A 14,065-nucleotide genomic window follows, 5' to 3' on the forward strand; every position below is an offset into this window, starting at 1 on the left:
CGGGCAAAAAAGTTATTCGCGACCTAAGCTTTTTCTTTCACCTGCCATAACTCGGCCAATTTTCAACATTTTCTCGATCTTTCTTCAGAATTAGATGCGTCTTGTGACGCGCTACAAAAAGTTGTTCCACGACCATGCGCTCCGATGCCGGGCAAAAAAGTTATTCGCGGTACAAAGTTTGGTGCACCAACTGTTGTTTTCCATACAAAATGTTCACATTTGCACCTATTCTTCGATGTAACTCGGTGAATTTTCAACATTTTTCCAAAATTTCTTCTGTTTTAGTTACATCTCGTGAAATTCTACCAAAAAGTATTCTACACCCATGTGCTCAGACGTAGGGCACAAAAGTTATTCGCGAAAAACCTCTATTCCAACCTATTTCAACCCCGTTCAACCCCGGTGCCACGTTTCAACCTATTTTTGCCCATATCTCAGTCATTTACCGACCGATTTTGGATTTTCTTTGTGATTTGGATAGATCTCGACAAATGCAAGCTAAAAGTCTTCCACGACCATGTGCTCCGATGTCGGGCAAAAAAGTTATTCGCGACCTAAGCTTTTTCTTTCACCTGCCATAACTCGGCCAATTTTCAACATTTTCTCGATCTTTCTTCAGAATTAGATGCGTCTCGTGACGCGCTACAAAAAGTTGTTCCACGACCATGCGCTCCGATGCCGGGCAAAAAAGTTATTCGCGGTACAAAGTTTGGTGCACCAAGTGTTGTCTTCCATGCAAAATGTTCACATTTGCACCTATTCTTCGATGTAACTCGGTGAATTTTCAACATTTTTCCAAAATTTCTTCTGTTTTAGTTACATCTCGTGAAATTCTACCAAAAAGTATTCTACACCCATGTGCTCAGACGTAGGGCACAAAAGTTATTCGCGAAAAACCTCTATTTCAACCTATTTCAACCCCGTTCAACCCCGGTGCCACGTTTCAACCTATTTTTGCCCATATCTCAGTCATTTACCGACCGATTTTGGATTATCTTTGTGATTTGGATAGATCTCGACAAATGCAAGCTAAAAGTCTTCCACGACCATGTGCTCCGATGTCGGGCAAAAAAGTTATTCGCGACCTAAACTTATTCTTTCACCTGCCATAACTCGGTCAATTTTCAACATTTTCTCGATCTTTCTTCAGAATTAGATGCGTCTTGTGACGCGCTACAAAAAGTTGTTCCACGACCATGCGCTCCGATGCCGGGCAAAAAAGTTATTCGCGGTACAAAGTTTGGTGCACCAACTGTTGTTTTCCATACAAAATGTTCACATTTGCACCTATTCTTCGATGTAACTCGGTGAATTTTCAACATTTTTCCAAAATTTCTTCTGTTTTAGTTACATCTCGTGAAATTCTACCAAAAAGTATTCTACACCCATGTGCTCAGACGTAGGGCACAAAAGTTATTCGCGAAAAACCTCTATTTCAAACTATTTCAACCCCGTTCAACCCCGGTGCCACGTTTCAACCTATTTTTGCCCATATCTCAGTCATTTACCGACCGATTTTGGATTTTCTTTGTGATTTGGATAGATCTCGACAAATGCAAGCTAAAAGTCTTCCACGACCATGTGCTCCGATGTCGGGCAAAAAAGTTATTCGCGACCTAAGCTTTTTCTTTCACCTGCCATAACTCGGCCAATTTTCAACATTTTCTCGATCTTTCTTCAAAATTAGATGCGTCTTGTGACGCGCTACAAAAAGTTGTTCCACGACCATGCGCTCCGATGCCGGGCAAAAATGTTATTCGCGGTACAAAGTTTGGTGCACCAACTGTTGTTTTCCATACAAAATGTTCACATTTGCACCTATTCTTCGATGTAACTCGGTGAATTTTCAACATTTTTCCAAAATTTCTTCTGTTTTAGTTACATCTCGTGAAATTCTACCAAAAAGTATTCTACACCCATGTGCTCAGACGTAGGGCACAAAAGTTATTCGCGAAAAACCTCTATTTCAACCTATTTCAACCCCGTTCAACCCCGGTGCCACGTTTCAACCTATTTTTGCCCATATCTCAGTCATTTACCGACCGATTTTGGATTTTCTTTGTGATTTGGATAGATCTCGACAAATGCAAGCTAAAAGTCTTCCACGACCATGTGCTCCGATGTCGGGCAAAAAAGTTATTCGCGACCTAAGCTTTTTCTTTCACCTGCCATAACTCGGCCAATTTTCAACATTTTCTCGATCTTTCTTCAGAATTAGATGCGTCTTGTGACGCGCTACAAAAAGTTGTTCCACGACCATGCGCTCCGATGCCGGGCAAAAAAGTTATTCGCGGTACAAAGTTTGGTGCACCAACTGTTGTTTTCCATACAAAATGTTCACATTTGCACCTATTCTTCGATGTAACTCGGTGAATTTTCAACATTTTTCCAAAATTTCTTCTGTTTTAGTTACATCTCGTGAAATTCTACCAAAAAGTATTCTACACCCATGTGCTCAGACGTAGGGCACAAAAGTTATTCGCGAAAAACCTCTATTTCAACCTATTTCAACCCCGTTCAACCCCGGTGCCACGTTTCAACCTATTTTTGCCCATATCTCAGTCATTTACCGACCGATTTTGGATTTTCTTTGTGATTTGGATAGATCTCGACAAATGCAAGCTAAAAGTCTTCCACGACCTTGTGCTCCGATGTCGGGCAAAAAAGTTATTCGCGACCTAAACTTTTTCTTTCACCTGCCATAACTCGGTCAATTTTCAACATTTTCTCGATCTTTCTTCAGAATTAGATGCGTCTCGTGACGCGCTACAAAAAGTTGTTCCACGACCATGCGCTCCGATGCCGGACAAAAAAGTTATTCGCGGTACAAAGTTTGGTGCACCAACTGTTGTTTTCCATACAAAATGTTCACATTTGCACCTATTCTTCGATGTAACTCGGTGAATTTTCAACATTTTTCCAAAATTTCTTCTGTTTTAGTTACATCTCGTGAAATTCTACCAAAAAGTATTCTACACCCATGTGCTCAGACGTAGGGTACAAAAGTTATTCGCGAAAAACCTCTATTTCAACCTATTTCAACCCCGTTCAACCCCGGTGCCACGTTTCAACCTATTTTTGCCCATATCTCAGTCATTTACCGACCGATTTTGGATTTTCTTTGTGATTTAAATAGATCTCGACAAATGCAAGCTAAAAGTCTTCCACGACCATGTGCTCCGATGTCGGGCAAAAAAGTTATTCGCGACCTAAGCTTTTTCTTTCACCTGCCATAACTCGGTCAATTTTCAACATTTTCTCGATCTTTCTTCAGAATTAGATGCGTCTCGTGACGCGCTACAAAAAGTTGTTCCACGACAATGCGCTCCGATGCCGGGCAAAAAAGTTATTCGCGGTACAAAGTTTGGTGCACCAAGTGTTGTCTTCCATACAAAATGTTCAATGTACGGGTACCCGACTCTAGTAAAAAAGTGAAATTTTTTACTAGTTACCAACTTTTGCAAATTATCATCGGATATCACTTTTCATGGTCTATAGTAAGTTCTTATCACGTTTTAGTAGTTTTTGAAAAAAAAATTTTTTTGAACTTTTCAAAATTTTTCAAAACAAAGTTTTTGTAGGCGGTTTTGTGTATGGAGGGTTACTAGTCTCGGGGTCACTGTTTGACCAAAAAACCACTATATATCATTCGAAAGGTAATTTCAAGGGCTACAAAAAATTGTTCTACGGCACCCCCCTCCGACGTCTAGTATTCGAGTTATTGGCCAAAAACCATCACTTGAGCGATTTTTCGTTCAGGGTACCCGACTCTAGTAAAAAAGTGAAATTTTTCTCGATTGACCAAGTGTTGCAAATGACCATCGGATTTCACTTTTTATGGTCTATAGTGAGTTCTGATCACGATTTGGTACTTTTTGAAAAAATTTTTTTTGACGCACTTTTCAAAATTTTGCAAAACCAAAACTTTTTAGGCGGTTTTGTGTATGGAGGGTTACTAGTCTCGGGGTCACTGTTTGACCAAAAAACCACTATATATCATTCGAAAGGTAATTTCAAGGGCTACAAAAAATTGTTCTACGGCACCCCCCTCCGACGTCTAGTATTCGAGTTATTGGCCAAAAACCGCAACTATAGCGGTTTTTCGTACAGGGTACCCGACTCTAGTAAAATGATGCGATTTTTACTAGTCTAGGAACTTTTTGGTCAAAAAATCAAGTATATGTCATTCGATAGATAATTTCAAGGGCTACCAAAAATTGTTCCACGACACCCCCCTGCGACGTCTAGTATTCGAGTTATTAGCCAAAAACCGCAACTTAAGCGGTTTTTCGTCCAGGGTACCCGACTCTAGTAAAATGATGCGATTTTTACTAGTCTAGGGAACTTTTTGGCCAAAAATCAAGTATATGTCATTCGATAGATAATTTCAAGGGCTACCAAAAATTGTTCCACGACACCCCCCTCCGACGTCTAGTATTAGAGTTATTAGCCAAAAACCGCAACTATAGCGGTTTTTCGTCCAGGGTACCCGACTCTAGTAAAATGATGCGATTTTTACTAGTCTAGGGAACTTTTTGGCCAAAAATCAAGTATATGTCATTCGATAGATAATTTCAAGGGCTACCAAAAATTGTTCCACGACACCCCCCTGCGACGTCTAGTATTCGAGTTATTAGCCAAAAACCGCAACTATAGCGGTTTTTCGTCCAGGGTACCCGACTCTAGTAAAATGATGCGATTTTTACTAGTCTAGGGAACTTTTTGGCCAAAAATCAAGTATATGTCATTCGATAGATAATTTCAAGGGCTACCAAAAATTGTTCCACGACACCCCCCTCCGACGTCTAGTATTCGAGTTATTGGCCAAAAACCATCACTTGAGCGATTTTTCGTTCAGGGTACCCGACTCTAGTAAAAAAGTGAAATTTTTCTCGATTGACCAAGTGTTGCAAATGATCATCGGATTTCACTTTTTATGGTCTATAGTGAGTTCTGATCACGATTTGGTACTTTTTGAAAAAATTTTTTTGACGCACTTTTCAAAATTTTGCAAAACCAAAACTTTTTAGGCGGTTTTGTGTATGGAGGGTTACTAGTCTCGGGGTCACTGTTTGACCAAAAAACCACTATATATCATTCGAAAGGTAATTTCAAGGGCTACAAAAAATTGTTCTACGGCACCCCCCTCCGACGTCTAGTATTCGAGTTATTGACCAAAAACCGCAACTATAGCGGTTTTTCGTACAGGGTACCCGACTCTAGTAAAATGATGCGATTTTTACTAGTCTAGGGAACTTTTTGGTCAAAAAATCAAGTATATGTCATTCGATAGATAATTTCAAGGGCTACCAAAAATTGTTCCACGACACCCCCCTGCGACGTCTAGTATTCGAGTTATTAGCCAAAAACCGCAACTTAAGCGGTTTTTCGTCCAGGGTACCCGACTCTAGTAAAATGATGCGATTTTTACTAGTCTAGGGAACTTTTTGGCCAAAAATCAAGTATATGTCATTCGAAAGGTAATTTCAAGGGCTACAAAAAATTGTTCTACGGCACCCCCCTCCGACGTCTAGTATTCGAGTTATTGACCAAAAACCGCAACTATAGCGGTTTTTCGTACAGGGTACCCGACTCTAGTAAAATGATGCGATTTTTACTAGTCTAGGAACTTTTTGGTCAAAAAATCAAGTATATGTCATTCGATAGATAATTTCAAGGGCTACCAAAAATTGTTCCACGACACCCCCCTGCGACGTCTAGTATTCGAGTTATTAGCCAAAAACCATTCATACTTGAGCATTTTGCTCATTTTGCCTGTACGGGTACCGGGGACTAGTAAAATCAGGCCAATTTTACTAGAGTAGGGGTCCTTTTTGGTCAAAAAAACAACTTTTGCTCGTTCGATAGGGAATCGATAGGGCAACAAAAAATCGTTCTACGACCCCCCCTTCCGATGTCTAGTATTCGAGTTATGGGCCAAAAACAGTTTATAGCTAATTTTTCACTCGATTTTTCACCAAGTATCGCACATTACTCCGGTTCTATACATTGGATCGTCAATCTTTAAGATTTTATGGGTAGTTCCAACTGTTTGCTACATTTCATCCATACATCACCAACCGATTCAATGTCTGTGCTAGAAGTTATTAGAGGAATAAAAAAATTTACCCTTGGCTTTGGACCGTACAATTTTACCCATTTTTGGCCCATATTTGCCCCATAGCTCCGCCGGTATCCAAGATATGGCCACACTTTCTTCTGGCCATGGGTAGATGGCACTTGTGGCTAGATTTCTTCCATGCACCACTAATCGCTACCATGTCTGTGGCCGGAGCTATTCACGAAAGCGCCTCGCGCACTTGGTCGGATTTTTGGTCCACCTGGCACCATTTTTGGCCCATATTTGCCCCATAGCTCCGCCGGTATCCAAGATATCGCCACACTTTCTTCTGGCCATGGGTAGATGGCACTTGTGGCTAGATTTCTTCCATGCACCACTAATCGCTACCATGTCTGTGGCCGGAGCTATTCGACGAACAACCATCGCATTAACCAGGTACTTTTTCGGGTTTTGGTCCACCTGGCACCATTTTTGGCCCGTATTTGCCCCATAGCTCCGCCGGTATCCAAGATATGGCCACACTTTCTTCTGGCCATGGGTAGATGGCACTTGTGGCTAGATTTCTTCCATGCACCACTAATCGCTACCATGTCTGTGGCCGGAGCTATTCACGAAAGCGCCTCGTGCACTTGGTCGGATTTTTGGTCCACCTGGCACCATTTTTGGCCCATATTTGCCCCATAGCTCCGCCGGTATCCAAGATATCGCCACACTTTCTTCTGGCCATGGGTAGATGGCACTTGTGGCTAGATTTCTTCCATGCACCACTAATCGCTACCATGTCTGTGGCCGGAGCTATTCGACGAACAACCATCGCATTAACCAGGTACTTTTTCGGGTTTTGGTCCACCTGGCACCATTTTTGGCCCGTATTTGCCCCATAGCTCCGCCGGTATCCAAGATATGGCCACACTTTCTTCTGGCCATGGGTAGATGGCACTTGTGGCTAGATTTCTTCCATGCACCACTAATCGCTACCATGTCTGTGGCCGGAGCTATTCGACGAACAACCATCGCATTAACCAGGTACTTTTTCGGGTTTTGGTCCACCTGGCACCATTTTTGGCCCGTATTTGCCCCATAGCTCCGCCGGTATCCAAGATATGGCCACACTTTCTTCTGGCCATGGGTAGATGGCACTTGTGGCTAGATTTCTTCCATGCACCACTAATCGCTACCATGTCTGTGGCCGGAGCTATTCACGAAAGCGCCTCGCGCACTTGGTCGGATTTTTGGTCCACCTGGCACCATTTTTGGCCCATATTTGCCCCATAGCTCCGCCGGTATCCAAGATATCGCCACACTTTCTTCTGGCCATGGGTAGATGGCACTTGTGGCTAGATTTCTTCCATGCATCACTAATCGCTACCATGTCTGTGGCCGGAGCTATTCGACGAACAACCATCGCATTTACCTAGGTACTTTTTCGGTTTTTGGTCCTACTGGCACCATTTTTGGCCCGAATTTGCCCCATAGCTCCGCCGGTATCCAAGATAGCGCCACACTTTCTTCTGGCCATGGGTAGATGGCACTTGTGGCTAGATTTCTTCCATGCACCACTAATCGCTACCATGTCTGTGGCCGGAGCTATTCACGAAAGCGCCTCGCGCACTTGGTCGGATTTTTGGTCCACCTGGCACCATTTTTGGCCCATATTTGCCCCATAGCTCCGCCGGTATCCAAGATATCGCCACACTTTCTTCTGGCCATGGGTAGATGGCACTTGTGGCTAGATTTCTTCCATGCATCACTAATCGCTACCATGTCTGTGGCCGGAGCTATTCGACGAACAACCATCGCATTTACCTAGGTACTTTTTCGGGTTTTTGGTCCTACTGGCACCATTTTTGGCCCGAATTTGCCCCATAGCTCCGCCGGTATCCAAGATAGCGCCACACTTTCTTCTGGCCATGGGTAGATGGCACTTGTGGCTAGATTTCTTCCATGCACCACTAATCGCTACCATGTCTGTGGTCGGAGCTATTCACGAAAGCGCCTCGCGCACTTGGTCGGATTTTTGGTCCAACTTCACCATTTTTGGCCCATATTTGCCCCATAGCTCCGCCGGTATCCAAGATAGCGCCACACTTTCTTCTGGCCATGGGTAGATGGCACTTGTGGCTAGATTTCTTCCATGCACCACTAATCGCTACCATGTCTGTGGCCGGAGCTATTCAAGAAAGCGCCTCGCGCACTTGGTCGGATTTTTGGTCCAACTTGCACCATTTTTGGCCCATATTTGCCCCATAGCTCCGCCGGTATCCAAGATATGGCCACACTTTCTTCTGGCCATGGGTAGATGGCACTTGTGGCTAGATTTCTTCCATGCACCACTAATCGCTACCATGTCTGTGGCCGGAGCTATTCACGAAAGCGCCTCGCGCACTTGGTCGGATTTTTGGTCCACCTGGCACCATTTTTGGCCCATATTTGCCCCATAGCTCCGCCGGTATCCAAGATATCGCCACACTTTCTTCTGGCCATGGGTAGATGGCACTTGTGGCTAGATTTCTTCCATGCATCACTAATCGCTACCATGTCTGTGGCCGGAGCTATTCGACGAACAACCATCGCATTTACCTAGGTACTTTTTCGGATTTTTGGTCCAACTTGCACCATTTTTGGCCCATATTTGCCCCATAGCTCCGCCGGTATCCAAGATATGGCCACACTTTCTTCTGGCCATGGGTAGATGGCACTTGTGGCTAGATTTCTTCCATGCACCACTAATCGCTACCATGTCTGTGGCCGGAGCTATTCGACGAACAACCATCGCATTTACCTAGGTACTTTTTCGGATTTTTGGTCCAACTTGCACCATTTTTGGCCCGTATTTGCCCCATAGCTCCGCCGGTATCCAAGATATGGCCACACTTTCTTCTGGCCATGGGTAGATGGCACTTGTGGCTAGATTTCTTCCATGCACCACTAATCGCTACCATGTCTGTGGCCGGAGCTATTCAAGAAAGCGCCTCGCGCACTTGGTCGGATTTTTGGTCCAACTTGCACCATTTTTGGCCCATATTTGCCCCATAGCTCCGCCGGTATCCAAGATATCGCCACACTTTCTTCTGGCCATGGGTAGATGGCACTTGTGGCTAGATTTCTTCCATGCACCACTAATCGCTACCATGTCTGTGGCCGGAGCTATTCGACGAACAACCATCGCATTAACCAGGTACTTTTTCGGGTTTTGGTCCACCTGGCACCATTTTTGGCCCGTATTTGCCCCATAGCTCCGCCGGTATCCAAGATATGGCCACACTTTCTTCTGGCCATGGGTAGATGGCACTTGTGGCTAGATTTCTTCCATGCACCACTAATCGCTACCATGTCTGTGGCCGGAGCTATTCACGAAAGCGCCTCGTGCACTTGGTCGGATTTTTGGTCCACCTGGCACCATTTTTGGCCCATATTTGCCCCATAGCTCCGCCGGTATCCAAGATATCGCCACACTTTCTTCTGGCCATGGGTAGATGGCACTTGTGGCTAGATTTCTTCCATGCACCACTAATCGCTACCATGTCTGTGGCCGGAGCTATTCGACGAACAACCATCGCATTAACCAGGTACTTTTTCGGGTTTTGGTCCACCTGGCACCATTTTTGGCCCGTATTTGCCCCATAGCTCCGCCGGTATCCAAGATATGGCCACACTTTCTTCTGGCCATGGGTAGATGGCACTTGTGGCTAGATTTCTTCCATGCACCACTAATCGCTACCATGTCTGTGGCCGGAGCTATTCGACGAACAACCATCGCATTAACCAGGTACTTTTTCGGGTTTTGGTCCACCTGGCACCATTTTTGGCCCGTATTTGCCCCATAGCTCCGCCGGTATCCAAGATATGGCCACACTTTCTTCTGGCCATGGGTAGATGGCACTTGTGGCTAGATTTCTTCCATGCACCACTAATCGCTACCATGTCTGTGGCCGGAGCTATTCACGAAAGCGCCTCGCGCACTTGGTCGGATTTTTGGTCCACCTGGCACCATTTTTGGCCCATATTTGCCCCATAGCTCCGCCGGTATCCAAGATATCGCCACACTTTCTTCTGGCCATGGGTAGATGGCACTTGTGGCTAGATTTCTTCCATGCATCACTAATCGCTACCATGTCTGTGGCCGGAGCTATTCGACGAACAACCATCGCATTTACCTAGGTACTTTTTCGGTTTTTGGTCCTACTGGCACCATTTTTGGCCCGAATTTGCCCCATAGCTCCGCCGGTATCCAAGATAGCGCCACACTTTCTTCTGGCCATGGGTAGATGGCACTTGTGGCTAGATTTCTTCCATGCACCACTAATCGCTACCATGTCTGTGGCCGGAGCTATTCACGAAAGCGCCTCGCGCACTTGGTCGGATTTTTGGTCCACCTGGCACCATTTTTGGCCCATATTTGCCCCATAGCTCCGCCGGTATCCAAGATAGCGCCACACTTTCTTCTGGCCATGGGTAGATGGCACTTGTGGCTAGATTTCTTCCATGCATCACTAATCGCTACCATGTCTGTGGCCGGAGCTATTCGACGAACAACCATCGCATTTACCTAGGTACTTTTTCGGGTTTTTGGTCCTACTGGCACCATTTTTGGCCCGAATTTGCCCCATAGCTCCGCCGGTATCCAAGATAGCGCCACACTTTCTTCTGGCCATGGGTAGATGGCACTTGTGGCTAGATTTCTTCCATGCACCACTAATCGCTACCATGTCTGTGGCCGGAGCTATTCACGAAAGCGCCTCGCGCACTTGGTCGGATTTTTGGTCCAACTTCACCATTTTTGGCCCATATTTGCCCCATAGCTCCGCCGGTATCCAAGATAGCGCCACACTTTCTTCTGGCCATGGGTAGATGGCACTTGTGGCTAGATTTCTTCCATGCACCACTAATCGCTACCATGTCTGTGGCCGGAGCTATTCAAGAAAGCGCCTCGCGCACTTGGTCGGATTTTTGGTCCAACTTGCACCATTTTTGGCCCATATTTGCCCCATAGCTCCGCCGGTATCCAAGATATGGCCACACTTTCTTCTGGCCATGGGTAGATGGCACTTGTGGCTAGATTTCTTCCATGCACCACTAATCGCTACCATGTCTGTGGCCGGAGCTATTCACGAAAGCGCCTCGCGCACTTGGTCGGATTTTTGGTCCACCTGGCACCATTTTTGGCCCATATTTGCCCCATAGCTCCGCCGGTATCCAAGATATCGCCACACTTTCTTCTGGCCATGGGTAGATGGCACTTGTGGCTAGATTTCTTCCATGCATCACTAATCGCTACCATGTCTGTGGCCGGAGCTATTCGACGAACAACCATCGCATTTACCTAGGTACTTTTTCGGATTTTTGGTCCAACTTGCACCATTTTTGGCCCATATTTGCCCCATAGCTCCGCCGGTATCCAAGATATGGCCACACTTTCTTCTGGCCATGGGTAGATGGCACTTGTGGCTAGATTTCTTCCATGCACCACTAATCGCTACCATGTCTGTGGCCGGAGCTATTCGACGAACAACCATCGCATTTACCTAGGTACTTTTTCGGATTTTTGGTCCAACTTGCACCATTTTTGGCCCGTATTTGCCCCATAGCTCCGCCGGTATCCAAGATATGGCCACACTTTCTTCTGGCCATGGGTAGATGGCACTTGTGGCTAGATTTCTTCCATGCACCACTAATCGCTACCATGTCTGTGGCCGGAGCTATTCGACGAACAACCATCGCATTCACCTTCTCGTTGCACTTCTTCGGGAATTTGGTGCAACCAAGTTTTCACTATAACTTGGTCATTTTCCGTCCATCGGACATGCGGTTTTGGGTGTCGATACTTGACACCGCACGCTACAATATGTTCCTCCACGACCATGTGGTCCGATGCTTCCAACAGGAGCTATTCGAGGATTACCGATTTTTCACCATTAAAAATGCTCAATTTTGCACCAACTTTTGCCTATAACTCAGGCTGTATCGATCGGATCTTCAATCTTGAAAAAGTTTTAAATAGGTGGCACCAAATGCTACATTTCGTTCTTCCACGTCAACTTTGTCCGATGTCTAGCAAAAAAGTTATTCGCGAACCAAGTCCAGAACCCATGCAATGGCTGCCCTCATTGCATACATCACGGCGGTTAACTCTCGTTACTCTATACCGTGGACTTGGTACTTTTTCAGGCATTCGTTGCTACTTCTTGGTTCATGATATTCGTTTACGGTCTTCACTAGGGCATTTGGTGCTCCTTATCGGTTCATGATATTCGTTTACGGTCTTCACTAGGGCATTTGGTGCTCCTTATCGGTTCATGATATTCGTTTACGGTCTTCACTAGGGCATTTGGTGCTCCTTATCGGTTCATGATATTCGTTTACGGTCTTCACTAGGGCATTTGGTGCTCCTTCTCGGTTCATGATATTCGTTTACGGTCTTCACTAGGGCATTTGGTACTGGGCTTCCCACTTTCTACTGATCGATCCATACTCACTTGCGTGCACCTAGCCTAGGAAGGTTTCCTATGGCTTCCCATCTTTCTACTGATCGATCCATACTCACTTGCGTGCACCTAGCCTAGGAAGGTTTCCTATGGCTTCCCATCTTTCTACTGATCGATCCATACTCACTTGCGTGCACCTAGCCTAGGAAGGTTTCCTTGGGCTTCCCACTTTCTACTGATCGATCCATACTCACTTGCGTGCACCTAGCCTAGGAAGGTTTCCTATGGCTTCCCATCTTTCTACTGATCGATCCATACTCACTTGCGTGCACCTAGCCTAGGAAGGTTTCCTATGGCTTCCCATCTTTCTACTGATCGATCCATACTCACTTGCGTGCACCTAGCCTAGGAAGGTTTCCTATGGCTTCCCATCTTTCTACTGATCGATCCATACTCACTTGCGTGCACCTAGCCTAGGAAGGTTTCCTTGGGCTTCCCATCTTTCTACTGATCGATCCATACTCACTTGCGTGCACCTAGCCTAGGAAGGTTTCCTATGGCTTCCCATCTTTCTACTGATCGATCCATACTCACTTGCGTGCACCTAGCCTAGGAAGGTTTCCTTGGGCTTCCCATCTTTCTACTGATCGATCCATACTCACTTGCGTGCACCTAGCCTAGGAAGGTTTCCTATGGCTTCCCATCTTTCTACTGATCGATCCATACTCACTTGCGTGCACCTAGCCTAGGAAGGTTTCCTATGGCTTCCCATCTTTCTACTGATCGATCCATACTCACTTGCGTGCACCTAGCCTAGGAAGGTTTCCTTGGGCTTCCCACTTTCTACTGATCGATCCATACTCACTTGCGTGCACCTAGCCTAGGAAGGTTTCCTATGGCTTCCCATCTTTCTACTGATCGATCCATACTCACTTGCGTGCACCTAGCCTAGGAAGGTTTCCTATGGCTTCCCATCTTTCTACTGATCGATCCATACTCACTTGCGTGCACCTAGCCTAGGAAGGTTTCCTATGGCTTCCCATCTTTCTACTGATCGATCCATACTCACTTGCGTGCACCTAGCCTAGGAAGGTTTCCTTGGGCTTCCCATCTTTCTACTGATCGATCCATACTCACTTGCGTGCACCTAGCCTAGGAAGGTTTCCTATGGCTTCCCATCTTTCTACTGATCGATCCATACTCACTTGCGTGCACCTAGCCTAGGAAGGTTTCCTTGGGCTTCCCATCTTTCTACTGATCGATCCATACTCACTTGCGTGCACCTAGCCTAGGAAGGTTTCCTTGGGCTTCCCATCTTTCTACTGATCGATCCATACTCACTTGCGTGCACCTAGCCTAGGAAGGTTTCCTATGGCTTCCCATCTTTCTACTGATCGATCCATACTCACTTGCGTGCACCTAGCCTAGGAAGGTTTCCTTGGGCTTCCCATCTTTCTACTGATCGATCCATACTCACTTGCGTGCACCTAGCCTAGGAAGGTTTCCTATGGCTTCCCATCTTTCTACTGATCGATCCATACTCACTTGCGTGCACCTA

General features: G+C 45.7%; 1 long non-coding RNA gene across 2 annotated transcripts; it reads right to left on the minus strand.

Annotated features, from left to right (window-relative positions):
* Positions 1–452: 452 nt before the first annotated feature.
* LOC125774026 (uncharacterized) lies at positions 453–4,905 on the minus strand. 2 transcript variants are annotated; one of them, XR_007420546.1, is made up of 3 exons: positions 3,172–4,905; positions 1,086–2,640; positions 453–554 (listed from the first exon to the last, which is right to left on the minus strand). It is a non-coding gene; the product is annotated as an uncharacterized LOC125774026 (long non-coding RNA). The 2 variants fall into 2 exon arrangements; XR_007420547.1 differs by lacking the exon at positions 453–554 and adding an exon at positions 884–948 and having other exon boundaries at positions 1,480–2,640.
* Positions 4,906–14,065: the final 9,160 nt, after the last annotated feature.

This window comes from Anopheles funestus (genome assembly GCF_943734845.2).
Source record: "Anopheles funestus chromosome X unlocalized genomic scaffold, idAnoFuneDA-416_04 X_unloc_73, whole genome shotgun sequence".
NCBI lineage: Eukaryota > Metazoa > Arthropoda > Insecta > Diptera > Culicidae > Anopheles > Anopheles funestus.